This window comes from Pipistrellus kuhlii, unplaced genomic scaffold, assembly GCF_014108245.1.
Source record: "Pipistrellus kuhlii isolate mPipKuh1 unplaced genomic scaffold, mPipKuh1.p scaffold_m20_p_9, whole genome shotgun sequence".
NCBI lineage: Eukaryota > Metazoa > Chordata > Mammalia > Chiroptera > Vespertilionidae > Pipistrellus > Pipistrellus kuhlii.
Genome location: NW_023425595.1, coordinates 25,015,822 through 25,042,761, shown reverse-complemented (window position 1 = coordinate 25,042,761; position 26,940 = coordinate 25,015,822). Strand labels below are relative to the sequence as shown.

Below are 26,940 nucleotides of genomic sequence, written 5' to 3'. Positions count from 1 at the left end.
ATATAATTAATCTCGGATTTGGAGGCGTGGAAAGACAAGCTCTTCCCTCACAGCTATCTCTGTTATCCTCCTTGAGTGCTCCAAGGGTAGGATGTATGGGAAGTTGACCTGAATCTGCCATGGAATCTATTGTGACATAGTCTAGAAATCGTCTATTTTTAAGGAGGAAAATGCCTTGACATCTTGCTCACTAACATCTCTCCTGTCTAAGCAGAAGGAAGCTCTTTGTCCCACCTACTTAGACCATTCAGATAATGGTCTAAACATGTACTAATCAATTTTTTGCTTTACCCTCTACATCCTTCAATTTTCCCAGGACGATATGGCCAACTTGGCCTTCCAAGAACAGCCCTGTTGCCAGCGGCACGTGCTTGACTGCCCTGTGTCCAGTCCTTCCTTCTGATCCTGTTTCCGTCTGATCCTGTTTCTCCCCCCACCCCCACTCCTCCTAATCCTACCCTGCTGCCATTCCCAGAAGGAGCCTAGTGCCTGAAGTTCAATTTTTCTTGTTTCTGCCCTGCCCTGGCTGGGCCATCCCTCCCATGATATACTCTCTGTTGCTATATGTCTTTATTCACATCACTTTGTTGACCTGAGAGATTCTCTTCTTTGCCTTTGCATTCCTTGAATCTCTCACTTCTTTGGAAGCCTCTTCCAATGATATCTCTATCTCTCCTTTTGATTGCCAGCCATTCATTGGTACTTCATATTTAGAAAGTTATTATATTATATCTAATGAGGATGGCCAGTTCTCTCATTTTTAAATAGTTTCATGAATTATCTTGTCCTCACTTCCCACTCTCCAACTCATTTACTCAGTGACATTTATTGGATGCATATACAGCAATGAACTAAACAGAGTTCCAGTAAGAGGAGACGGACAATAAACAGTTAAACATGTTAACTCCTGGCAGTGATAGATGCTAGGAAAGCCATCAAATAGAGTAAAACAATAGCAGTGATGAATGGTAGGAGGGAGGTTGCTTTAGTTGGGTCTTCCAGGGAGGTCATCCTGAAGAGGTTACATATGAGCTCAGCTGCAGGAAGATCTGAGGGAAAGTATCCCAGGAAGAGGGAACAAGAAGTGAAAGACCCTAAGGTTAGAGGTATCTTGATTGTTTTTGAAGAAAAGGCCCGGGTAACTGGGTTATGAGTTTCTTACGTACAGATGTTTTACCCTCCCTGTAGTCCTTAGCCCAGTACTAAAAAGGCCCTGTAAAAACACTCGCATACAGAATCAGAGCATTGGCCCTTGGTTACATATATTGTATAAATAGCAGTTTACTGTACTCTGCTCAGAAGATTTTTACTAGAACATATTACATGTAAGTAAATTAAGGGTTTGAATGGCTTTCTCATAAATGTACCCTTAGCATAAATCACCAACTATTACTGTTTTAAGTCTGTTTAGTGTAGAGCTTCAGATCTCAGAATTGTTTCACATGCACAACCATCTTAAAAACAGGTTTTGTTCCAACAGTTCATTTATAAGGCAGTTAATGGAAATTTAGTATAAGTTTTTCTATAGAAAAAAAAAATGAACTAAATGGTGGTTTAGTTCCCAGGCAAGCCCACAAAAGCCATTTAGTGCTGCCTGTAGCTGAAACCATACTGTTTAGTACTAAAGCGTTACCAGAACTAATTAAGCCTTCTGAAGCTAGACCTCTCATCTACCTAGCATTATAGGTCATTTACTTTTAGTATTAATGAGAACCATTTTCCTTTGTCACATCTACTATTTCTTCAGTCTGTCAGAAAATTTTACAAAAGAGATTTTTACCTTTGTGCCTTTAAGATTTTGTTTCATGTGTAATAAATGAGACAGTAGTATGAAAAGCCCTAACTAGGAGTTGGAAGAGGCCCAGGCTCCAGTCTTGGCCAAGCCATTGGCTTACTGAGTTACTTTGAGTAAGTTGCCCTCATTGAACTTTATGGGGTTTTTGTTTGTTTGTTTGTTTGTTTTAAAATCTTTATTGTTCAGATTATTACAATTGTTCCTCTTTCTCCCCCTCCCCCCCATAGCTCATCTTCACTCGATTCCCACCCTATCCTCTGCCCTTACCCCTTTCCTCCACTGTCTTCATCCATAGGTGTATGATTTTTGTTCAGTCTCTTTCTGTACCCCCCACACAGACACCCCTTTCCCCCTGAGAATTATCAATCCATTTCCATTCTATGCCCCTGATTCACCAGTGTATCCTGTTCCTCAGATTTTTAATTCACTTGACTTTTAGATTCACTTGTTGATAGATATGTATTTGTTGTTCATGATTTTTATCTTTATTTTTTTCTTCTTCTTCCTCTTCTTAAAGAATACCTTTCAGCATTTCATATAATACTGGTTTGGCAGTGATGAACTCCTTAGCTTTTTCTTATCTGTGAAGCTCTTTATCTGACCTTCAATTCTGAATGAAAGCTTTGCTGGGTAGAGTAATCTTGGTTGTAGGTTCTTGCTATTCATCACTTTGAATATTTCTTGCCACTCCCATCTGGCCTGCATAGTTTCTGTTGAGAAATCAGCTGACAATCATATGGGTGCTCCCTTGTAGATAACTGTTTTTCTCTTGCTGCTTTTAATATTTTCTTTGTCTTTTGTTCTTGGCATTTTAATTATGGTGTGTCTTGGTGTGGTCCTCTTTGGATTCCTTTTGTTTGGGGTTCTGTGTGCTTCTTGGACTTGTAAGTCTATTTCTTTCATTCGGTGAGGGAAGTTTTCAGTCATTAGTTCTTCAAATAGGTTTTTAGTATCTTGCTTTCTCTTCTGGCACCCCCATAATTCCGATGTTGGTACGCTTGAAGTTGTCCCAGAGGCTCCTTACACTATCTTCATATTTTTTTATTCTTTTTGCTTTTTGCTTTTCCGGTTGGGTATTTTTTGCTTTTTTGTATTTCAAATCTTTGATTTGATTCTTATGATCCTCTAGTCTGCTATTATATCTCTGTATATTGTTTTTTATTTCAGTCAGTGTATGCTTAATTTCTAGTTGGTTCTTTTTCATATCCTCAAGGGTCTCACTAAATTTATTGGCCTTTTCTAGAAAATTCTTGAAAAACCTTATAACCGTGGTTTTGAACTCTATATCCATAAGTTTGCTTTCCTCCATTTCTTTTATTTGTGACTTCTTTCTCTGTCTGCATTTTGGCTGCTTCCCTGAGTTGATAGAGTGGCTTTGTGTGCTAGGTGTCCTTTAGGGCGCAGTGGCCCAGCCTCCCCAGTTACCTGAGGTGGACACTCTTGGTGCACTCTTTGTGGGCTGTATGCACAGACTTGTTGTAGTTAAGCCTTGATTGTTGTTGGTATCACTGGGAGGAATTGACCTCCAGGCCAATTGGCTGTGAGGATCAGCTGTGTCTAAGATGGGAGAACTTCTGTGCTGGAGACACCCTTATCAGGCAAGACTTGCTTCAGTGGGGCTTTGGTGCTCACTGAGCCTGCCCCCTGAGTGTGTCCCTTATGGATCTGAGGAGTTGTAATCTGGATGGTCCTACTCTGCCCCCTGGGTACAATGGCTCTTGGATCTCCAAGGAGGTGCTAATTTAGCCTCTGCCTGAGGCTACACAGCAGGAGCTATGGAGATATCTGCAGATTCCTTTTTTTGGTTTGGGTTTTGGAGGTGCCCAGATGAGGCTGCTGTAAAGCAATGTAAGTTGCTGTGGGGCGGGCCCTTGGGTGTTCTTTTGGATGTTCTGGGTCTCACTGATTCAGCTGCAGTTCATTTTGTCAAAGGACCAGGCCATTCATATGCAAAAGCCTCTGTGCACAGCTGGGGTGGGGCAGAGTCTCAGCCCTGCCCTAAGAGGCCCCCGGTTTTCAGTGTCCCTTGGTAATCGCTGCAAGCACCTCTGAGAGAAAGCTGCCCTCAAGTGCAGTCCAGTTCTCCCTGTATGAGTCTGGGTCCCCAGAGTCTCACCCAGAACTGGAGTTCAGAGCAGTCAGAAGCTTGTGTCTCCCTGCTGATTGAAAAAGCCAGCTGGGTGCTCAGTTGCCAGCCCTCTCTGTGCGTGCCTCTATACCTCTTACTTCTGCAGCTCCTCTAAGTCTCAGTGCGTTTTTCTCTTTTCTTCTAATTGTAGAATTTCCACTCATCCAGACTTCTGTAGTTCTGGATAATGTCCGTTTTGTCTTTTAGTTGGAGTTTTAAAGTTGTGTGAGGCAGCAGCTCAGGTGTTTACCTATGCCACCATCTTGGTTTCTCTCTTACCCTGTGCTCACCCTCATTGAACTTTGATTTCTTAGGTCCTTGTTGGCTATGAAATCTTGTTTTCTCACTGTGACAGGAAAATGTGTGTGTGTGGGGGGGGGGGGTGTAATTATTATTATTCAAGCCTACCTTCAGATGGCTACCTCAGATTTCTTTTTGACGAAGTAGATCACACAAAAATGAGGAACTCAGGAAGTTCCCATGCATAGTGTTCAACAGTTACGTATTCAACATGAACCTTGATTTTGATCTGCTATCTTTTTTGATGAATTTTTTCCTAGAACTTTTGGTCCAGATAAGATTCCTGTGTTCTTGACCAACTTATCTTCCATGTAATTATGTAAATCGTTTTTCTTTTTAACTCTTAAGTATAAAAATGGTGACTATGGTTTGTTGCTTATGAAATATACTTATAAGTGCCCTTAGGGAATGAAATGAGTTTGCAGGAGACAGCAGAGCTGAAAGAATGTGGGATCAAAACATTTCTAAATGTTAAATGCAAAGCTATTTTCAGTATCCTGCTGGAACAAAAAAAAATAAAAAATAAAAAATAAGGCTTAGAGGATACAAGAGGTTTCTGCTCCGAAGGAGAAAAGAGCCTCAGATTTTGCTGTGGGAGAACTTCTTAACTACCAACTACCAGCCCTGCCTCTTCCCCCACCCCTGAGTTTTATTTTGTGTTTTGTTTGGTTTGTTTGGTTGTTTTTTGGGGGTTTGGGTTGGTTGGTTTGTTTTTGGCATCAAGTGCCATATTTGCTATTTGCGAAGTTTGATATTTAAATGATAGGGGCAGAGCTCAGCTAGGGTGTTAGGAAATTACAGTTTAAGTGACTTAGGATGCCGAATGTTCTATGAACTTCCCCATTAGATTCTAGACTGAGGGATGCCTCATTGGGAGTGACAGAACACTTTTAACACTGCCTCTGTTTGGTCAGTTGAGAATGGTACGTTACATTTTTTCTTTTTTCTTTGCTTGAAGGCATAGCAAGGAATTGGTGCAAAATGTTGTTGCTCTGTGGATTTCACTTTGGAACTAAAATGTGGCATTACAACTAGTCTTCCTCCTTAAATTATGGAATATAAGCAGTTATTTTGTCCATATACTTGCTATATGCCCAACAACTAAGACAGTGGCTATGCAGCATAGTCACTTAATAAACAGTTTTTGAATGAGTGAATTCAGCTGGGAGAAACCTCAACTCTTTCCCTTTCTGGAAGTGCAGACTTGTGAGCTTGTAGTTTAGGTCACAATTTCCTTTTGACATTTTATTCTTCAGGTTGGCCATATATCAGTATCTTTTATTGATTATCAGGAATTAACTGGCAGTGGTTGTCCCTGCCCTACTGATGTTCATCGTTCTGTTATCTTGACTTGGTTTCAAAGTACAGCAAATTAATAGCTGAGCAGCTTCAACTCAAAGAAAACTTGTGTAATTTGTTTGGGCATAGTACTACACATTTATTTGTTCAGTCAACAAATATCTGAAGGGCTATAAACCAGGCACCATGCTAGACCCAGAGGAAGAGCAGAAATTATTGTTGTCGCAAAAGAGCCTGCAATTTCACCTACTGGCATAAGATAACCCCAGGCTATGTATAATGCCAATATAGTGGTCTAGATCTAGACTACCTGTAAATGCTACAGAGGTTTAGAAATGAGAAAGAGCTTTGTGAGGAGAAGGCTTCATGGAGGTGACCAGTTTTAAGCCTGACCTTTAAGAATGGGTAGGATTTAGATTCACCCACAAGGAAAGCACAGATATTTCAGGGACGGATGGGTGGCAACATAGAACAAGGATGGGTGGCAATAAAAGCACAGAAATAGGAATGACCTATTTGTGTTCAGGGACATAGACTTACTTGGAATGAAGGGTTCACAAATGGAAACTTAAGTTTGGAAAATCATTCAGGAAACATATCATTTCAGATTATAATAATTGCTAATATAGAGAGGTTTTATGATGCTCTTAGCATTTCACATGTGTCATTTCATCTAATTCCTACAAAACCCCACAAAGTAGGTCTTATTATTTAACTTCATTTTAGAGATGAGCAAATTGAGGCACAGACCCATCCAATAACCTGCCTAAGGGCACATCGCTGGTAAGCGGTAGATTCAGGTGTAAAAACCAGGCCCCATTGGACTCTGTTGTCTCATAATGTCCCCCAAATGCAGGATTTGGGTTTGGTTGGGGTGGTGTTAGAGTCATGCACTGGAAGTGGACAAGATTCTGTTGAACCCACTCCTTCAGATTGCAGATGAAGAAACTTAGCAAGATAAAGGCAGGTCAAAGTTTGTTTGCTTAGTTAGGTAGAGACTGGTAGGCAGTGGAGAACCACTGAATTTGTTTTGTTATGATTATGATGCTAGTTGCATGAAATAATTCTCCTGAGAGCATTAGTCCAGTGTGAGTGTTTCTGTGGGGTTGGAGCAAAGAGAACTCACTGATCAGAGGCAGCTAACTGAATCCAGACGGAGGGTGAGAGGAAACCAGAACCGGGAATTAATTGTCAATTATATTAATCGGAATGGCTGTTTTCAGCCACCCTTTAGATTTTTAGAGTGTGGGGAACATCTGCCTGTGTGAGTGGCTTTCAAATATGTGAATGTGCACTGAACTGTGACTGTGATACCTTGGTTAATGAATTCTCCAGAAGCAAAGCGCCAGCCATTATGAAAGTTGAATGTTTAAAAACAAATATCCACACTTTCTGGAATGAGCACTGGATTGAGAACTAGATAACCTGCATTCTAGGTTGCTTCCACTACTTAAGCAACAGATAGTCTAAGCCAAGTCGCTAAATACCTCAGACTGGTTGATTCCTTATCTGTGGAACAGGTATAACAATTCTTGTCCAGCCCCTTACAATGTGGTTCTGATGCCTGGAGTGAGATAAGGAAAGGTTTTGAAAGCTGGAAAGTTGTTCCGTCATTTTAGGAAGCAGCTTTCTGGATTTAACAAGGCATACTGGCCTTACAGGGATAGCTTAGAGGGCATAGAGCTATCCTTGTAAGGGCTTTGCTTACATGCCCATCTCCAGGGCTTGTTAGGGATGTGGCGCTGTCCACTAAGTGGGTGCTGACAGACCTCATTTTGCTGAGTAGGGCCATATTTTAAGGGTGATATTACATTTCACCTTTAGATATGAGGAGCCACAGCCTGAGCATGGATGGAAAAGTTAGACATCCAAGTTGATCTTTTCTCTGCGCATGCCTCTCAGGATAGTGATGCTCTGCTGTGAATCAGAAGAAACATTGTCAAGATCTAGCCAGCTAGCCAGTGGGGCATTCTTGGATGTCTTACCTATCCTGGGGTATAAGACAGAAGTCCAGTAAAACCTTGATTAGGTTGATGGATTAATAGGTGAGCCAATAGGCTGTCCAGGTAATATTTGACTGCAAAGTCTGTACCAAAGTCTTGACATAAAGGACGGAAGATTTACCAAATCCTAATTTTTATTAGTATTGCATGATCTATCTATTATTTTTTAATATATTTTATTGATTTTGTACAGAGAGGAAGGGAGAGAGATAGAGAGTTAGAAACATCGATGAGAAAGAGTCATCGATCAGTTGCCTCTTGCACACCCCCTACTGGGGATATGCCCGCAACCAAGGTACATGCCCTTGACGGGAATCGAACCCGGGTCCCTTCAGTCCCCAAGCTGACGCTCTATCCATTGAGCTAAACCGGTCCCGGCTATCTATCTATTATTATTAATAATAATAATATTATTAATAACAGTACCTAACCTTCAAGTATTTACCATCTGCCAAGTACTGTGCTAAGTCTTACAGGTCCTTCCCATTTAATCTTCACCATAGTCCTAGGGGTAGGCACCATCAGTCCCACTTTCTAGAGGTGCCTCAGATGACAAGTGGAGAAGCTGTGATTCAAACCTAGACAATCTCCTGAGCCTGCACTCCTTTAACAGCATCAATCTTTTTCTTCCCTTTTCCTTCTTCTTTCTTGCTTCCTGTCTCTGATTTAGGGGTTTCTGACAGGGTTGTGGGTCTTTGGGAGGCATTTTGATTGATAGACATGTCACCACACAGTGGTCTCTGCTCACTGCAGTTCTCTTTCGCAGCCATGGCTGACATCTAGCAGCTCTCGCTGGCTACTCTGTGGCTCATGAGCAATGGATGCCAACAACTAATGCAGCAGATTGATTATTCTTGTCAGCTAATGTACATGGGGGATTGTAAAGAGAGAAAAGAGAACAGCAAAAGAAATTGCTCTGGGTCAGTTTTGCAAAAAGTGGTTGGGTAGCTTGTAGGCTACTCAGTTTTTATGTTAATGCTTGTCAAAAATCTCCCCCACAAAAGCCTTTTCAAATGTCACAATCCCAGCGACACCATTTACCTCTCTGTGATTTACAGAGCACTTTTACTGCACTGTCTTGTTTAGTCTTCACTACAACCCTATGGCAAAAGGAGAAATAAAGATAAGAGTTTAAGCTATTTTTCAGGATCCCAAAGCCAGCCAGTGCCAGAACCAGGACTTAACCCTGTTTTTCTGACTTTAACTTCTTTCTTCCCAAGTTCCTCTCTGCTTTCTTTATTTAAGATGTTGTCAAATATTATGATTTACTGTATTTATAAGTCATCATTAAAGTGAAGTATTTTGTGCTGCATACTATCACCAAATCAGAATTACTGATTCAGAATAAATAAAAGGTCATGTGATTGGTTGTTATGTTGGGTTTAATTACTTTGCACCTTGCTTTCTAAGGTTCAGACTACACATAAATCCTTTGTGGTATATTATTAGGTTAACAGCCCTTCTAGCTTTAAAAGTCCCAAGGCTTTAATAGATAGTAAAACACAAGTTTACATAATTTATTTTAAAAGTTGACCATGGAATGCTTGGTTAGGAACACAATCTCCTATTATCACATAGTTTCCATGGTGAAATTGGCCATGGCTCACATTGTGTCAGCTCTCAGTGCCTTTTCTAGGAATGGAGAGAACTGCTGAAGGAGAGTTGACTGGTCATGCTTATTACTCGGAGCTCTCTCCCTCTTGTCTCTGCAAGAGGCTGATTTGCTTTTCTGAGCCCTCTCAATTTTCCTGTGTCCCAAACATAGATCATCTTTGAGGTTCTGGTTTCATTTCTTTAAAAGTTTTCCATGAAATAAACCTAATGGAACCCTTTCTTATATAGTTTTGAATATCCCCTTTAAAATATGTCATTGGTGCCTGGCCAGTGGGCACCAAAAGGTTGCTGGTTCGATTACTGATCAGGGCGCATCCCCGGGTTACAGGCTGAATCTCCAGCCATGGAGGCATACAGGAGGTAGCTGATTAATGTTGATGTTTTTCTCTCATTGATGTTTTCTCTCTCTGTCTGTCTGTCTGTCTCTCTCTTTTTTCTTCTCTCTCTCTAAAAATCAATAAAAACATATTATCGGGAAAAAATTAATGATGTCATTAGTGACAAAAGGCTTTACTAGGAAAATGAAGAATTGGTCTCACTCAAGCTTCTTGTATTACTTGGGACACAGAGCAAATTCTATATTACAGAGACATACAGACACAATGGCTGAAACCAGGTGAAAGCTCATTTCCCTCTCATGTACCAATCTAGAGTAGATAGTGGTCCAGGTCATCTGTCTTCAGTATTTGGCTTCCATGTGGTGGTTGAAAGTGGAAGCTTTGGTTTTTACCATTTCTCAGAGGAAAGATCAGGAGGCACACATGCAGTCATTTTAAGGTCTAGACTTGGAAATAGTATATTCTTTTATCACAGTGACCAGAACCTAATCATATTGCTTCATTTACCTGCAAAGGAGGCTAGGAGATAAATGTAGTTGAGAGGCCATGAGTCCAGCAAAGTCTGTGTTTTCAAAGGATGAAAAGGAGATAGAACATTGTGGGAAATGAGTAATCTGCTACATCATGGTACCAATGTGAGGGAGTAAGTAAAGTTTGAAGGTGGTCCCTGGATAGCTGGGGAAATATGAGTCTAGGGTTAGAATCTAGGCAGGCATACAGAATTCAGGGCATCTGCAGCCATCTAGAGGTCAGGGCTGTTCATTGCTCAGAAGATAGCCAGCCAGGTAGAACCCAGATGCTAGAGGGGATGAGAATAAGCCAGAAGACTTCAGTTATTAATTAGAGGAAATTCACCAGTGTGAGTGGTACAGTCAAAGAGCACTGGCCTAGGAATCGGAATACCTAAGGTTTGAGTCCAGCTCTCCCATTGAATAGCCTGGGGCGAAATTCCAATGACCAGTTTCTTTCTCATCTAGGATATGGGAATAATGATGATTGCCTTTCCTGTCTTCCAGGCTTAATGTGAGGGTAATGGATGGGGAAGTGTGCAAACTGCAGCCCCATGGAAATGGGCATAGCATCTGTGTTACTCACCTTTGTGTCACCAGCATCCAGCCCAATGCCTGGCATGGACATAGTTATTGAATGAAGTGTGAAATATTGTGAGAGGTGAGGAAAGTGTATTGTAGTAAGGAGATCTTGATCCCAGACAGTCATCTCTGCTAGGCAGAAAGGTTTTTCTGCTCTCCACTGGCTAAGGCCTTGGGCTCACACGTAAAACCCCACCAGGGTGTGGGCAGACACCAGGACATCTCCTGATTGGGTGGCATATGACATATAATTTGTCCTTGGAAAGACTATTTGCTGACACCACGGTTTAGGTGACAGAGTACAACAAAACTGGCAGTAGGACTTTCATTTGGATGTGATGGTCCATGAATGTGAACCGATCATTTTTAAATTGTTTGCTCTACACAAAGACTGGAAGATGAAATCTACCCAAGGCCACCAAAACTTTATTTTTTGGTTCAAAATAACCAGGTGCAGTTACAAAATTCTGTTGATTTGGGGGAAATGTGTGGCTTATTCAAAGTAAGTATTTGTTGAAAATAATGATAGAGGTAAGAGGATACAAAGATGAGCCTAATGTTTCTGATTTATGGGCTATTTCTGTTCTAGCAATAGTATTTTTTTATTTTATTTTTTTTTTGTCGTTTGCTGGGAAAATGGGGGTTCAGTGGAATAATCAGGATTTTTAAACTTCATGAAGGGTTTCTTTTATTCACTTTGCTACTTAATTTATTTATTCTCTATGGGTGAACTTCTTTCTCAGGACTCATTGGAGCATATTTAAATGGAGTTTACTGGGCAAAAGCAGGAATTGAAATTATATTCACAGTAGGCACATGGCTCTGTTAAACTCTCAGTCATAGAAGGAGGGAAAGGCACCAACATGTTAATAGTGATTCTCATCTTGCGCAATTGGAGGAGATCTTTATTCTCATGTCCTTCTCTGTGGTTTCTTATTTTTCAACAATGAGCATGTATTATTTTCGTAATCTAAGAAATTCAGTTAAAAATTAGTTCCACAAATTAGTACTCTCTAGCCAAAGCAAGAATCTTTATTTTTAGCAACCTGGCCTGGGCTATCAACCCTCAAGTTAACTCAGACCTATCCTGATTATTTTATGGCGGAACTTGTTATAAAGAAGATGTTTTCCTTCTGGAAATAAACATAGAGAGCTAAGGGTTTATGATGTATGAGTAATTCCTCCTAAAAGTTAACTAGCTTTCATCATAGTCACTTAAGGAAATGAACTTTTCAGATTTCCTACTCAATGTGTGACTGTCTCTTTCCTTCAGCCTATACTCCTGTGTCCCTGGGGCGCCCCCAATTCGGTTATCCTGGGATTGTGTGACACTGTCCTTTTTCTCTCAGGCCCCTTCCATTTCTAGTGTTCTGTTTACATCCCCTCCATCTGTTCATAAATTGATAAATTTGGTTGTGACTTCTCTTCCTCCACCCCCAACTTTTTTTTATAGACTAAGGAGAGCTCATAGTTTTTTCCCTGCAACTCATGTGAGTAGCCTGAGCAGTGCTCCTGGGATGCAGTGAACAGCTGAGCTCAGGAGTGCCGGGAAGGGGCGAGGGCCCTGAGCTGGCTGAGAACCTTGGGGAAGGCACTGGCCATCCTTTCAGCACTTGGCCCATACCTAGCAGGTAGGCTAAGGCATGGCTCTTGGAAATGACTGCTTGGTACTTGACATCAGGCAGCCCCTGAACCATGTATTTATCTGTTGAAATCCTGAAGAGTGGCAGCCACTATTCTGGCTACTGGATGGGCACAGTGATGAGCAAGGCAGATCTGACCTCTGCTCTCAGGCTTATAATCACAGATTGTAAAATGGTCCCTAAGGTGGTTACTTGTGCCCATTTGTAGTGGAACAGGAGAGTCAGAGCTGGGACAGTTCCAAGGTCTGGCTCCTTGTGTGTCCCCAGTGCTTTCTGTTGGGGAGAGTGAAACCAAGAGACCTCTGGGTAAAGCTGAGCTGCTTCTCCCATTCAGTCAGCCTGGACCCAGCCAGGGCTGCAGGAGAAAGCAGAGCTGAGCTCTGGGCTGGTTCTCTTGGTCACTCTACCCTGCCCATCTCTGGATTGCCACAGGAGCATGTCCATCTTTCTGAAGAGTGATGAGCCGGTTTGTACATAGGGGTCCAGATTTGTGCATGCTGCAACTTTCCCTGAAGGCAAGCTTGTATTTTCTCCCTTACTTTCAATTTTTAATGAGGACCTGCCTTACGGTGTCCTCCGTGGAATATTGGGGCTGTTACCTTTAGGAAACTAGTTTCAATTTACGCCTCCCTGCCTCCTTATCACCAAGCTACCCCAGCCCTTTTCCTGGTGGCCCAGAGTCTGGCATGTATTTATACTAATTTTTTGTGCTATTTCCCTTTCTGGAACTTGCTGGCCAATTCTCACACGTCTTTATGCATCACTGTCTGCTTGGCTTCTCAGAAAAGCCTGGAGTTGGGCAAATGTGAGTGACTTCCCTGAGCATTCTTACTGAGTCTCCTTTTCATTATACGTCTCTGTGAGGCCTAGGTCTTGGCCATCCATCCTGCTCTTTGTGTCCCCTCTTTCTGAAAACCAGGACAAATAGGACCCCCACCCACATGAAGACTCAGCCCCCTTTCTCCTACAGACATTAAAGTCTGCTTTTCTGGCCCTTCTCCTCCCACCTTCCTGATAAGAGAACAAAGCCTTAAAAGCTTGCATGGCACCAGTTTGGTGCGGTGTGGAAAACTTCAAGTTATCTGCCCCTTGCAGGGGTCTGGGGGCTCAACTTGGTTTCCACAGCTCCCCTCCCATGAACAGTGGCATTTAACCGGAGAACAGCTCATTCATACAGTGATCGTTTAACACTTCTACCAGGGCCCACTAGGAAGGCTTTGTTACTAAATTTTCTTGGGTGGGTGTTGGGGGAAGCTTGTTACTATTCCCATTCTTTTGGTGTTTCACCATTTCTTTTAGAAATGTATCTGGCCCGTGTTCTCAGTGGCTAGAACGTCAGCCCGAGAACCAAAGGGTCATGTGTTCGATTCCCAGTCAAGGGCACCAATCTCTTGAGTCCCAATCTCTTTATCTATGAAGGAATGATCATTAGCCTACTTCAGGGGGTTCTGAGTGTGACACCGTGTATACCGTATTTTCCGGCGTATAAGACAACCTCCTAATTTTACAGTTAAAACATAGGTTTAGGCCTATATTCGCTGTATAAGACTACCCCCCACTTCCGAGGCAACACCAGTTCTTTTTTTAATAGACCACCTCTCTGACTCTAGCCAATCTGAGCAGGCTTTTTACTAGAACACAGTGTAGCTTCGGGTACAGAACATGTATAATTTGCATGCATAAAAAGCCTTCTAGGATTGGCCAGAGTTAGAAAGGCGGTCTATTAAAAAAAGAACTGGTGTTGCCTCAGAAGTGGGAGGTAGTCTTATACAGCGAATACAGGCCTAAACCTATATTTTAACTGTAAAATTAGGGTGTCATGTTATACGCCGGAAAATACGGTAGTTGAGTGTGATTATTGCAGTAGCCTCTGAAGTGGTCTCCTGCTTCCAACCTTGCCCTACTACCGTGTGCTCTCTGCCCAGTGAGCCCATGAAGAAGGGGTCAGATCAGGGCATGCCTGTGGCTTACAACCATCTAGACAGTAGCTTCCTGTCTTACTCAGAGGAAAAGCCAAACCCTCAGCATGGTCCACAAGGCTTTTCCGATTCTTCTCTGACCTCACCTGCCCCAAGGCCTGGGGTATGGTTAAGTAGGCCTGGTCTTGCATAGCACCCTGTGGTGCATATGAGTGGTGCCTGCCTGGGCTATTAGTGCATAGCTTGTGCAGTTGTATACACTGATCCTGCCTGCCCTTCTCCTGCTCCAGACATCAGAATCCCAGCTGTGCTTCAAACATACCAGGCATGCTTCCTGTTCAAGCTCTTTCTCTGACTGCCCCTCTGCCCCCAGTGCTCTTCCCCAAGGTGTCTGTCTGCCTGGCTTGCTCATTCTCACCTTCAGCTCCTCATTCAGACGTCACCCTGTTTAAAGTTGTACCACCTAGCCCACTCTCCCACAGATGTTCATTATTTCCCTTTTCTGCTTTACCTTTTTCTCTTAGAACTTAACACCATCTAACATATTCTACAGTTTACTGAGCTGTTGGGTTTATTGTCTATCATTTCTCAATAGAACCAAGTTCTGAGGGCAGAGTCTATTGTTTATTTTGTTCACTGCTCCATCCTCAGTGCCTAGGACAGTGCCTAACAACTAGTAGGGGCTCAATCACAAAGAGTAATTGAATTTGCAATCAAGCAAGTGAAGTGTTTGGTACTGTGCTTAGCACACAGTAAGCACCCAATAAATGCTGGCTGCCCTTATTTTTATCATTATTGTTGAGTACCCTGCAGGGACCAGCTCCACTTTGGCGTTCTCTGTACCCTTTCTCAGCCCCTTCTCTGGTTGAATGGAACCATGCTGCCTCAGCTCCTTGCTGTTCTTCCCTCGGTGTGGCATTTATCACACTGCATTAGTGGGGATTATTTCACTCTTTTCTCTGCTTGAGTCCGAATTTTTGCAGGGCAAAGACTGGCTTGTTTGGATTTGTGACTTAAGTGCTCTGTGCCTTCTGATCAGCCTGTATAGGAGCTCAGGAAGTGCTCACTGCACGGCCAGGGCAGGTGAGAGAAGCTTCGGAATCTGTCAGGACTCTCACTGATGGTCCTGGCTCCTGCATCACTGGCTAATGTTTGCACCTCTTCCACGGGGCGCAAGGGAGAGTTTGACATCCACTTAAATGATGGAATTGCCAAGGTTATATTTAGAGCAGATTTGGGGGAGAAAAGGGCCTCCTGGGCATAGTTCTTTGAGTGACAGCATTTGAGTAACCTAATTGTTTCACATGGGAGAGTCTAGTCCAGTGTTTTTCAACCTTTTCTGGGCAAAGGCACACTTGTTTCATGAAAAAAATCACGAGGCACACCACCATTAGAAAATGTTAAAAAATTTAACTCTGTGCCTATATTGACTATATATAAAGTAATTCTCTTGAATAGGAATCAAATAAACACAAAGAAAGTATTTTATAATTACTTTATTATGAAATATTAAGTAAACAAAATAGTGAAAAATTATAAAATTCTTGTCTTGTCTGCACCTACGGCACACCAGGCAACATCCGTGCCGCGGAACAGCGGTTGAAAAACGCTGGTCTAGTCCTTTGGCTGCTCAGGCCCCAAGTGGTTGGGGTCAGTCAGTGGAGAGAGTGTGAGCAACACCAACATGTTTAGAGAAGGACTTGGCGAATAAGAGGAAGCTTGAGCTGGCCCTTAGGGGATTTGGGGTGTGGCAGAGAGTATGGCTTCTGGAGTGACGAACGAACAGGAGAGCAGTCCCTGTCCATTTTGGGGAGAGGTGAGTGCCTTGGGAGGCATGATTAGGTAACTGGTTTGGCCCATATGAGGGAGGACCTTAAATGCCAGAGCATTGAGTTTGGTCTCTTGTATTTAGGTGAGTGTGGAGGGGTTGGGTCCAGAGTGGGATTCTGATGGGGTAGGGGTAGGAACCAAGGGGGACATAGGTTGTAGATAGAAGCCTGGAGTCATTTTTCTCCTCTCCAGAGATGGAGTTGTCTGTGGTATAGGCCATGCCATGAGGGACCAGCATTGGCACCCACAGGGCAGCAGAGCCTTAGCTAAACCAACAAAGGAGTTAGAGGTGGAGTTTGACATTGATGGGCTGGACTGCAGGAGGGAGCTTTTTCTCTTCGTGGTGTTCTGGCACCACTGGGATTTTCCTGCTCTGCCCTGGTTAGGCTCATTTCTTCACTATGAGCCACTCTTTCACTGTGTCGGTTGGGCCCCTGCACTGTGTGCCAAGAGGTCCAACTCATCAGTCAGTCTCATACCAGAAAAGCTTTAAACCCAGATACAGGAAAATTCACATACAAGCAAACTCAAATTCAAGTGTCAGCTCCGCCAACAACTTTCTGTGTGTCTTTGGCCAAGATGCTTGTTCTCTTGGGGGTTCATTTTATCTTTAAGGTTAGCAGCAAGCAAGCAAAATCCCTGAGTTCTAAGCTACAGCCCCTTATGTCCCGCCTTCCTTGGGTCAGAATTAGCCTCGGAGGCTTGGGAGGGACCCAGCTTTCAGGTGGAGCCCAGGGGCCACACTAAGGAAAGGACAAGGCTTGACATTGAGCATCTTAGGGGTTTTGAAAATTGTTTGCTCGCCCAGGGATTGATGAATTATGAAAAACTAGAGAGGGCTCTTTTCCCATTCCCCTGACCTACCGATACTTTGAGTTCTTGAAATGACCTTGGCTTGGTGGAGCCCTTCCTGCCTTCCACTCTACACTTCTAAGTAGGGCCCCTGTCCCATGCCAAGGGTTCTGTGGCTGCCACCATCCTCTCTAGCCCTATTTACTAAGATTTCTTCCTAGTTTTCCCCTAACTTTCCTTGTATCTGACTGTAAACCCTGGGCCTAATCTGTTCAGCTTGATGACACAAACGTATCCCTACACATTTGCATGCCCTTTACTCTTAAGATTGCAACTTCAGCCCTTTTCCATGGGGTTCCCTGGTTTTCATTATGCTCGTTTAAGATGACTACATCATATTCTATCAAGGGAATGTCTTCAACAAGCTATGAGCTGGTAATGGGGCATTTAGATGGCTTCTAATTTTTGCTCTTTCAGCTAATGCTGCATTAAGCCGTCTTTGTGTATTACAAAATCATTTCATTAGGTTGGCATTTATCTAGCTAATGGCAATGACCCAAAATTAGATTAAGAATCAGAATATTTTTTTTCAAGAAGAATATCATGAGTCTATATTAAATTTTTACTTTAAGTGTCAGGAACACCTTTGTTGTGTTTTCCATGAATGAAGAAGCAAGTTAGTGGTAATGTGAGGTTAGATGTAAGTGAAAGGTTGTGTACTTACAAGTAATACATGATTTGCTGCTTGTTCTGATGTGTAGAGGTGAGCAGTAAATTCTCTTAAGGAATAACCTACCTACTCAAATAGAGGAATTCTTTATCCCTATATCTTTGATGCTTTGATTAAAACAATAGCAAAATAAAATAGTGATCTTTTCTTAAGGATGTTTTTAAGAAATGCCCTTAAAAAAGGATAATTAAATAGGATTTCTTAGGAGAACATGTCTCCCTAAGCCAGAGTGAGCCCATCAGAAAGTACTCTTAGCCATGGAAGCGGGTTGCAAATTAGCTGAAAGGATTTGGCTTTTTGTTGGTCGTTAGGAAATGACTAAAATGAAGCCGACAGCCAAACACTGACTTGGTCCCTGGTACTCCTTTGAGCCTGAAATCCTCTCTCCTGCTGATCTTTTGTTTCAGTCTCTGGTTGGCTTGTGCATTTTAACTTAATCCAGCCAATGTTTATTGAATCTTTACAGTGTCAGGGAATGAAGATTTGGGAAGAAAAACCCACTACCTCCTTGTCTACATCCTTGTTTCTGAGAAGCTCATTAACTGGGAGTGGGAAGGATAAAACAAGTCTAAAACTGATTCTCAAGGGCGATTAAGAAGAGGGCCCTTCTCCAATAGCCTACCCTGTTAAGAGAAGGGAGGAATCTCATCTCATTGTGCTCCTGGGGCAGGGGAATCAAGAAAGGTGTTATGGAGTGGTTGCTTTTGTCAACTATACTATTTAAAGGCCTGGCTGAGGTGGAGGCTGGACATTCCCAGCAAAGATAAAAGGCTTGAGTAAAGGAAATGGAAATGGAAGGATGTGGGGTATGTTTGGGATTTGGCTGGAGTAATGGACACATGTTTCAGTGGTCCTAGGTAGTGCTTTATGCCAGGCATGTTTCTAAGAGCTTTGTACATATTAACTCATTTAATCCCTACCGTGATCCAATGAGGTGCTATCATTGTTTCCATTTCACAGGTGAAGAAATAGGCAGAAAGCAATTAATTAACTGCCCAAGATCATACTGCTGTAGAGCTAAGATTAGGTGGGTCTGACCTCAGAATCTGTTTCTAGTCCTAGCTGGCTTGGCTCAGTGGATAGAGCGTTGGCCCGTGGACTGAAGGGTCTTGGGTTCGATTCCAGTCAAGGGCATATATGTTGGTTGCAGGTTCCCTGGACCTGTTCAGGGTGCGTGCAGGAGGCAACCAATTGATGTCTCTATTTCACATCAATGTTTCTCTCTTCCACTCCATTACACTCTCTAAAAATCAATGGAAAAATATCCTTGGGTGAGGATTAACCAAAAAATAAAAAATAAATTTAAAAAATAATCTGTTTCTAATTACAAAATTCTCCTGCCTCAGATACACAGGAAGAACAGGCCCAAGATAGGCAGACACCATTTTTGGAGGCTTGTAGCACCAACATTTAGGGGTGCAGAGGTGGAAGAGGGGCCCCAGATGGAGATGAGAGGCATTGCAGAGGTGGGGATAGGGGAGTTTAGTGAGAGCCTAAGGGGCCACAAGAAGAAAGAGTTTTAAGAAGGGGGTTTATGAACAAGGTCCAATGCTGCATGGAGATGCCGGAGTTGAGACCGAGAGCAGGTCTGAGTCCAGGAGAAAGCCAAGAAGGCCTGTGGGAGGGGGCAGCTGGCTTCACATGGGAGGAGTGGAATGCACAGTGCTGTTCATTGTGGGAGGATTCTGTGTTTTGAACATGGTGAAGCAGGCACAGGCATTGGTATGTCCTTTTATCAATAGAAAGAGGTGAGCAAGTAGACAAGTAGACAGAGTGGGGTAAGTGAGAGCTGGTACTGCTAATTTGGCAAACCCCATGGCTTTCCTGCAGCCTAACGATTTTTGAAAGCTCTTTGCTCTGCTAGGGCACAAGTGCGACTCTCTCATCTGGGCACTGTGGCAATTGCTATTTTTCCTGGAAAACTGGGCCCATGTGAGCCCTGTGTGTGGTTTATTTGAGTTCCATTTTTATAGCCTTATTACCTTGTTCCCATGATGCAAGAGGCCTCTCTTTTCTCAAGCTTTGCTGTGAAAATTGTTTCTTAAAAGGCACAAAGTGATCCCTCATCATTTGGGTCGTGTTCTTGCCCCAGCACACTCTTCTGCATACTCGACACACACTTTTCATCACCTCAACACCAGTTGTCATGTTTTTCTAATCGCTGGCAATTTACTGAGAACCTTTAGACCGCTCTTAATTCTCACTTACCTAGGTGTTTGCCATAATTTCTTCGAGAAGAATCTGTGCATGTAAATATTCATTCTGCTCCTTGTTCTCTGAAATACGGTCCTACCAATAACTTTGCAAAGGCTTGATACCCAGTCTCGTCCTCTGGCCTTGAGTTGATAACAAAGCAGTTAGCATTTGTGAAATCTGAGCTATTACTAGACGCTGTGCTAAGGGACTTATGATTATGATGTTAGTTATTCCCAGTCTCTATACAGAAGGTGTTGCTACTTCCCTCATTTAATAGATGAGGAAAATGAGCCTTAAAGAGGTAGAGTAACTTGCCGCATGTCATATAGCTAGTAAATGGCAGAACCAAGCATCAACTCAGACTTTTCTGATCATTGGAACCCAGCTGCTCCATTTGTTCATTCATTCATCCATCCATCCATCCATCCATCCATTCATCCATTCAACAATGAACATTTTTATAACATGCAAGATACTGTGCTAGACCCAGGAGATACAGCAAAAGGGAAGGGGAAAAGAAGTAAAAGTTCTGCCTTCAACTTACATTCCAATTTGGGGATAAAGAGAAAGGTAATAATAAAAAATACATTATGCTTTAAGGCAGCGATTTTCAACTGGTGTACCACAAGAATTTTTAAAATATGCAATTTTTAAAACATGCAATTTTTTAAAACATGCAATATTTGACTAGTCAGGAGCACTGATCTCTTGTCCCTTAGATTGTCAAATAAAAAAATGACAATAGCCAACACAACAATGGCCATCTGGTGTGGATGAATCAAAATTATATCTATTTTTTTGGTCAGATCAGCAAAAAATGTATTTCTTTTTTTTTTTGGTGTGCCACGGAATTTTAGTAATTAGTGTATGTGTGCCATGAAATGAAAAAGGTTGAAAATCATTGCTATACAGTAATAAGGACCATGGAGACAAAACCAGGTAATCCGCTAAGAAGTATTGGGAGGATTTTTTTTTTTTAAGAAAAAAAAAAACTATTTTAATGAATACATTGTAAATCTAAGCTACAAGTAAAATAAGAATATATGGGAGCCCTGGAGGAGGCCTCACAATGGCACGTCCAGGGCTTCGGTCTTAAGGTCTCCAGCTTTCCATCTCCTGGTTCCAGTCCCACAGCAACAAGGACAACAGTCAACATGCTGCTTACAGTTCTCGCCATCACCGCGAGGTCACCTTGGACACGCGGTTCTCTCTTTGTGGAGCTGAGCTGGCAGGGAGTGTCCGTGGCCACGCCCAGGAGGCACCTCTGAGCCGCTCTGAAGATGGCGGTGTTCTGGTCGTGGCAGAAGCTGGCAGGCGTCTGTCCCGGCAAGATTTTGAATAGAGTAGTCAAGGAAGGCCTCACTGAGAGGGAAACAAAATTGTTAGGTTAAGTATCAAACAAATCCCCAAATCTCAGTGTATGAACCCAAGATAACTTTATTTCTTGCACAGAAAAATTCCAGTGTGGCTGCTTCTCATTAGCAGTCATATTTTTTTGTGATTATTGAAGGACCCACACTCTTTCCATCTTGTGGCTCTGTCCTCAGTAAGGCTCTCAAATTTCTTTCCATTCAGCTGGAGGATGGGGATAAAGAGAGAGGATTTTGTGGTGAAATTTTTAGAGGCTAGTCTGGAAGAAGCATACATCCCTCCCACCCATTGGCCAGAATTATGTCACATGTTTACTTAAAACTGTAAGGGAGGCTAGAAGATAAAATCATGTGTAGTCTTGCCCACAAGAAAAAGGAAATGGGTTTGGTGAACTCCTAGCATAGTGAATTCCATAGTGAATGTGGTGAAGTGAGTCATGTGTTTAACTGGGGGAAGAACATTAGACAATGGGATCAGCAAAGTAAAGGTTGCCAGGGTGGCTGGAGTGGAGTGAGGAGAGAAGATGAGGAAGAGAGTGGTAGAAAGTGGGGCCAAAGAAGTAATGGTGACCAGGCCATTGGGGTTATTGTCAAGACTTGGTTCTATTGTGAATGACCAGGAGAACTAGGAACATTTCAGGGTTTTGAAAGATGTAACTCATGATCTGTGTTACATCTAGAAAGGATCATTCTTGCTACTGTGTTGAGAATAAACTGAGGGAGGAAGAAAGACTCAGGGGAAAATGTCAGAGTCTATTGGAGTTATCCAGGTTAGTAATGAGAGGAGTAATGAGAGGTTCCAAGTAGTGGTAATGGTAGAGATGGTAGTTGGATTTTCATTTCACAACAAAAGTGAAACAACAAGTTTTGCTGTGGGATTGGCTGTGGGGTGTGGGAAGAGAGGAATCAGGATTATTCTGAGGTTTTGGCTTTTGCTCAATGACTGTTCTCACTTGCTAAACTCAGAAGTAAGAGGAAAAGGAAAGATTTTGGGGAAATAATCTGAATGCCCTCTAGGCCCTCACCTATCTCTAGTCTTTTCCCTTCCACAGCACTTTCTTCAACACAGGCAAGAAATTCTCATTATAACTGAGCTGTTATGGGGGGGGGGGGGGGGGGGCGGGCATTTATGGCTCCTCCCAGCACAGAGCATGATTGAGACAACGGTGGCAGTGGTCTCACACCGTTACACCATTCTCTGAACTCTTTGGGCAAGTGAGTCTATTGGAGTTATCTATTGAGAGATGCCTACAGAGGCCACTTCAAATCCCTGTTGCCTACTGTGTAAGGACATAAGTGTGTTTGGGAGTGGGAACAGAGACAGTTTCTCTGGTTCTTCCTTAGCAATCATGGCCTGCCAAGGTAGAAACTAGAGATGGCACTTTTTATAGACAGTGATCTCACTAGAGCATAGAGGGGAAGAAAGTCTGTGTTAAACAGAGCAGGGTATGAGCTGTGGCAATAACTATTCCATGCCTAATAGGTGCTGGGCAATGGCTAGGTATTTTGGTTTTAGTAGAGAGGAAAATAAATTCACTGTTTCCACCCTCAAGACAGAGGTAGACTCATGTGCCTTGAACACAGAATGATTTGTTGAAAGAAATTATATTTACATCTAAGTATTTATTTCTTTTTTTTCTGAGATAGTGAATGTTATTGTATTGTTAATTTCAGTGTCCACGTATACATTGCTAGTATATTGCTTTTTATTTTTACCTTGTATTCTCACATCCTTGTTAAACCCACTAATTAGTCATAGGCATTTTTGTATGTGTATATTCCTCAGGGTTTTCTATCTAGATAGTCATATCATTTGCAAATAGAAATTGTTTTTATTTATTTCTAATCTGTATGTTTTTTATTTCTTTTTGTTGTCTCTTGTGCTGGCTAAGCCTTCCAATACTATGCTGAATAAGAGTGGACATTATTTTCCATTCCTAATCTTGGGGGGAAGCATTCAGTCTTTCACCATTAAGTACATTGTTAGCTGTAGGGTTTTTTCCAAATGTCATTTGCACTTTGCTAGTAGGGGTGTGGGTGGGACATGAAGTGTTCTGTAGTGTTTGGCTGAAATAGAGTCGTTATTATCTAAAAGTTTTCTGTCTTGCTGGATGGAACAAGCTCTTCCTGGGGCTTTTGTGTGTGTGTGTGTGTGTGTGTGTGTGTGTGTGTGTGTGTGTGTTGTGTGTGTGCGTGCGCGCACGCGCGCGTTTGCATTTCCAAATTGCTGGCTTCTTTGTCGTCTTCTTGGCTATGTGAGGCAATAAGAAAATGCAGGGAACTCACCACAGTGTCCTGCCTGATTCCTGAGGTCCCTAACAGGTCTGCTTTCTTAACTGTGCCTTTCAGAGTCTTCTTATGTTTGTTTTATATATGATGTCCAGAGTTTTAGTTGTGCATAGCAGGTGGAATAGAGAAAAGTATGTCTATGCCATCTTCCTGGAACTGGTTGGTAGAAATTAGAGGACATAGGTTGGGGCTAGTTTGTTAAGGGCCCTAATACCAAGGGTTTGACTTTGTAGGTGGTAGGAGGTGACAGTGGACATGGGGCAGAAGGAAGATGAAAGTCTACATGGGCAACAAGGAAGTGTGAAGAGATGAGGTTGAGTTTGTAGTTTCTAGTGTGGTCAGCTAGCTATGAGCCTGGGGAGGCAGGGGAGGAGTGTAAGTGCAACAGAGTGAGTCTAGGCATTTTACAGCACATCAGGAAATTTGGACTAACTGTGCCTCCCTTCAGGGAAGGCTCCCCAGAGAAAGCCTGGCTGCTGTGCACAAATCCAAGAGTGTGTATTCTGGGCAAATAAAACAGTGTTGTGGGAAAACATAGATACAGGCAACAGCACGGTGGACCTGTGGGGACCCAGCTAGCTGAGGCATACTAGGGGTGTAATTAATTCCATAAATGGAAAGGACACTCTCGGAGTTCACAAAAGGAGGAGGCTTCACAGTGGACATTGATATTGCCAGTGGTCTGTTTTGTTCTTTGTCTTCTGTTCTTTGTGTATTGGCATCAGTCTTTCCCACTACAAACAGGCCACCCTTCTTCTGGGGGCTTCCCTGCTGACAGCGCCAGGTTAGCCATTCCAGGGAAGGGGAAGTCCTTACTCTGAATCCATACATCAGTTCCAGAAAAAGGCTGTGATCGGCCAGGCTTTGGTGGTGTGCTAATCCTTTTGGATCAGTCACTATTTCAAGGAGATAGAGCATTCTAGCCTGGGCTGGGTCATTTGCCCTCCCCTGTTTGGAAAATCAAGGTCTTTTTAAAAAGAATGCAGAATAAAGCACCCAGGGAAGATTTAAAAAGAAAATAATACTTACTATGGCTTACTGTACTATATTCTTGAAAGACACATAGTATGTAAATTTAGGAAACGTTTTGGAGAATTTTAAGCAGGGACTTAATCAAATTCAGATTTACTTAAAGTCATCCCAGAAACTGTTTGAGGTTGCAGTTGAAATAGATAAATGTCTAGAAGTGGGGAGACTGATTAGGAAGCTGCTATTGCTCCAAAGATATTGATGAGACCTTAGTTAATTCTTTTGGATTTCACCTCCAGCCACAGCATCAGTAACATGGAAGAGAGGGATAGAGACCAGGGACAAGTAGGTACACAAGGCTGAGTGACCAGATAGAGGGAGCAGGGAGAAGAGGGGCTTAAGAAGAATTCACCACCATCAAGGGGGTAATGACTATTCTCTGGAAGGTTAGTTTTATCTTTGGAAACTAGTTATTAAGTGGTGGTAGGCTCGGCATATCTTATTCCTTCTTGAGAAGTGTGTTATTGGCTTCTTGTGGTACATGAACTGAAAAAGGGAAGCTGATTGATTGTATTTCTCTCCCTTTAAAACGTTTCCCTTCTTTAAGAAATCAGGTAATAGGAGTGGTAGTCAGGACTGCCAATCAAGAAATACATGGACGGGAAGAGGACAGTGTCCTGAAAACCCTACCTCCCCACCGACCTTCCCCTGAACCACTTTAGAAACATTCATTCCTTTGACATTATCATTGCTAGGAAGATTTTGAAGGATTTTAAGCAAAGAAATGACATAATTTGACTTATGTTGTTATAGAGTCCCTCCTTCATTGAGAATAGACTATGGATGGAGGTAAGAATGACATCAAGAGTAGAAGCAGGGACACCAGTTAGGAGGCTATTGCAATAATCTAGGATGGTAATAGTGGAGGCTATGAGAAGTCATATTCTGAATATATTTTGAAGGTTAAAAAAAATCAGTTTTGGTAAGGATTGGATGTGGAATAAGAGAGAAAGAGAGAAGACAAGAATGACTCCAAACCTATTGGCTTGTGCAATTGGACAATCAGTGGATTCAAATGAGATGGGTAAGATTCTAGAGGGAGCAAGTATGGAGGAAGGTCAGGGGTCTGTGTTAGATATGTGAAGCTTAAGACATTGAACATGTCTTAGACCTCCTGTCCATTTGACTTGAAGCAGATAATAGGACATACTAGCTAGAGTTCAGAGGAGTGGTCCAGGCTTGGAGAGGAATCTGGGCATCATCAGCATATAGCTGATATTGGAATCCCTGAGATGAGGTGAGATCACCAAGGGTATGCAGAGAAGATAAAAGAATAAGTATGGAGCCCTGGGACACTTTGACATTAGGAGGTGGGGAGACAGGGAAGAACCAACAAAAGGAACAAACAGTCAATGAGGTGGATGGAAAACCAAGATTGCCATCCTGGAAGCCAGGGGAAGGGAGTAGTCAAACAAGAGGGAATGACTAACTGGTAGCAAAAGCTGTAAGAGGAGGACTAAGACCTGCCCATTAGATCTAGCAACATGAAGGATAGGTCTTTGTGCTTTTGGACCCAAGCTTAACCTTTCAAATAAGTCATAGTTTCTGCCTCGAGGAGATTTCCATTGTGGAGAAAAAAAAAGAGGATAATGTAAGATTGATTGAAATAAATCTAAGGTGGGAAGATAGTGCCATAGGAGTCCAGCAGGAGGGGACAGTACTTCCAGATTTTATGGGGAGAGTTGAGGCCAAATTCATTGATGTCTTCTTTTGTTCATTCCACAAATATTTTTGGGTGCCAGGGACTAGCAGGAAGGGGGAAGGGGAAGTTATAGAGGTATAAAATTTCAGTTTTGCACATGAAAGGAATTCTGGAGTTGAATGGTGATAGTTGTACAATATGAATGTACTTAATAATATTGAGCTGTACACTTAAAAATGGCTAAGCCTTTTAATTCTAACTGTTATATGTACTTTATCACAGTAAAAAAAAAAAAAAAAAAAAATCAGAGAGAAAAAATACCTTATCTCCACACCCCTCCTTCCCCCATCCCATGACTTGGTGGTTGGGAATATGATGTTTGAAATGGATCGCATTTCTATAGAAGGACATTATGGGAAGAGAGGTAGAGGAAGACCTCCAGCCAGTGGCAAGGGACTGGCTATCAGTCCTTTTTGCCTGGTTCGTAGGACTCCTGGGGGGAGACTATGCAAACTGAGCTTGCAGAATCAGGCTGGGCTAGTTGGTGCAGGCCTGGCAGCCTGGCTCTGGAATTGGGCTTGCCTTTTTAGATTCTGGGAGCCTCTGGAGGTTTCTGCCCAAGGGAGTGTCATTCCAAAGGTGTGCATTTAAAAGATTAATCTAATTAATTCTTCCCGTTAAACCATTGCCTATTAAAAGCAGTGGGATTGAGGCATGCATCTGTATGGTAAAAATTGCAGGCTAGCAGAATGTTAGATACTCAGGCATGTGTTAATGAATTGAGTAAGTTATTTTTCCACCCATTTTACAAATATTTATTGAGGACTGTCTAAATGCCTGTAGTGTGCTAGGCCAGTGGGGGAAAGGGAAGGAATGAATTTACGAAATCTCTTTTCTTGATAAGCCTACAGTGTAAGAAATCCCCTTCCTAA

The 26,940-nt window shown here is 42.4% G+C and overlaps 1 protein-coding gene across 11 annotated transcripts in view; it reads left to right on the top strand.

The window, feature by feature from the left end:
* The window catches only part of ARNTL (aryl hydrocarbon receptor nuclear translocator like), a 104,353-nt gene that overhangs the window by 6,242 nt on the left and 71,171 nt on the right, over positions 1–26,940 (top strand). The gene's annotated exons all lie outside the window — the stretch shown is intronic.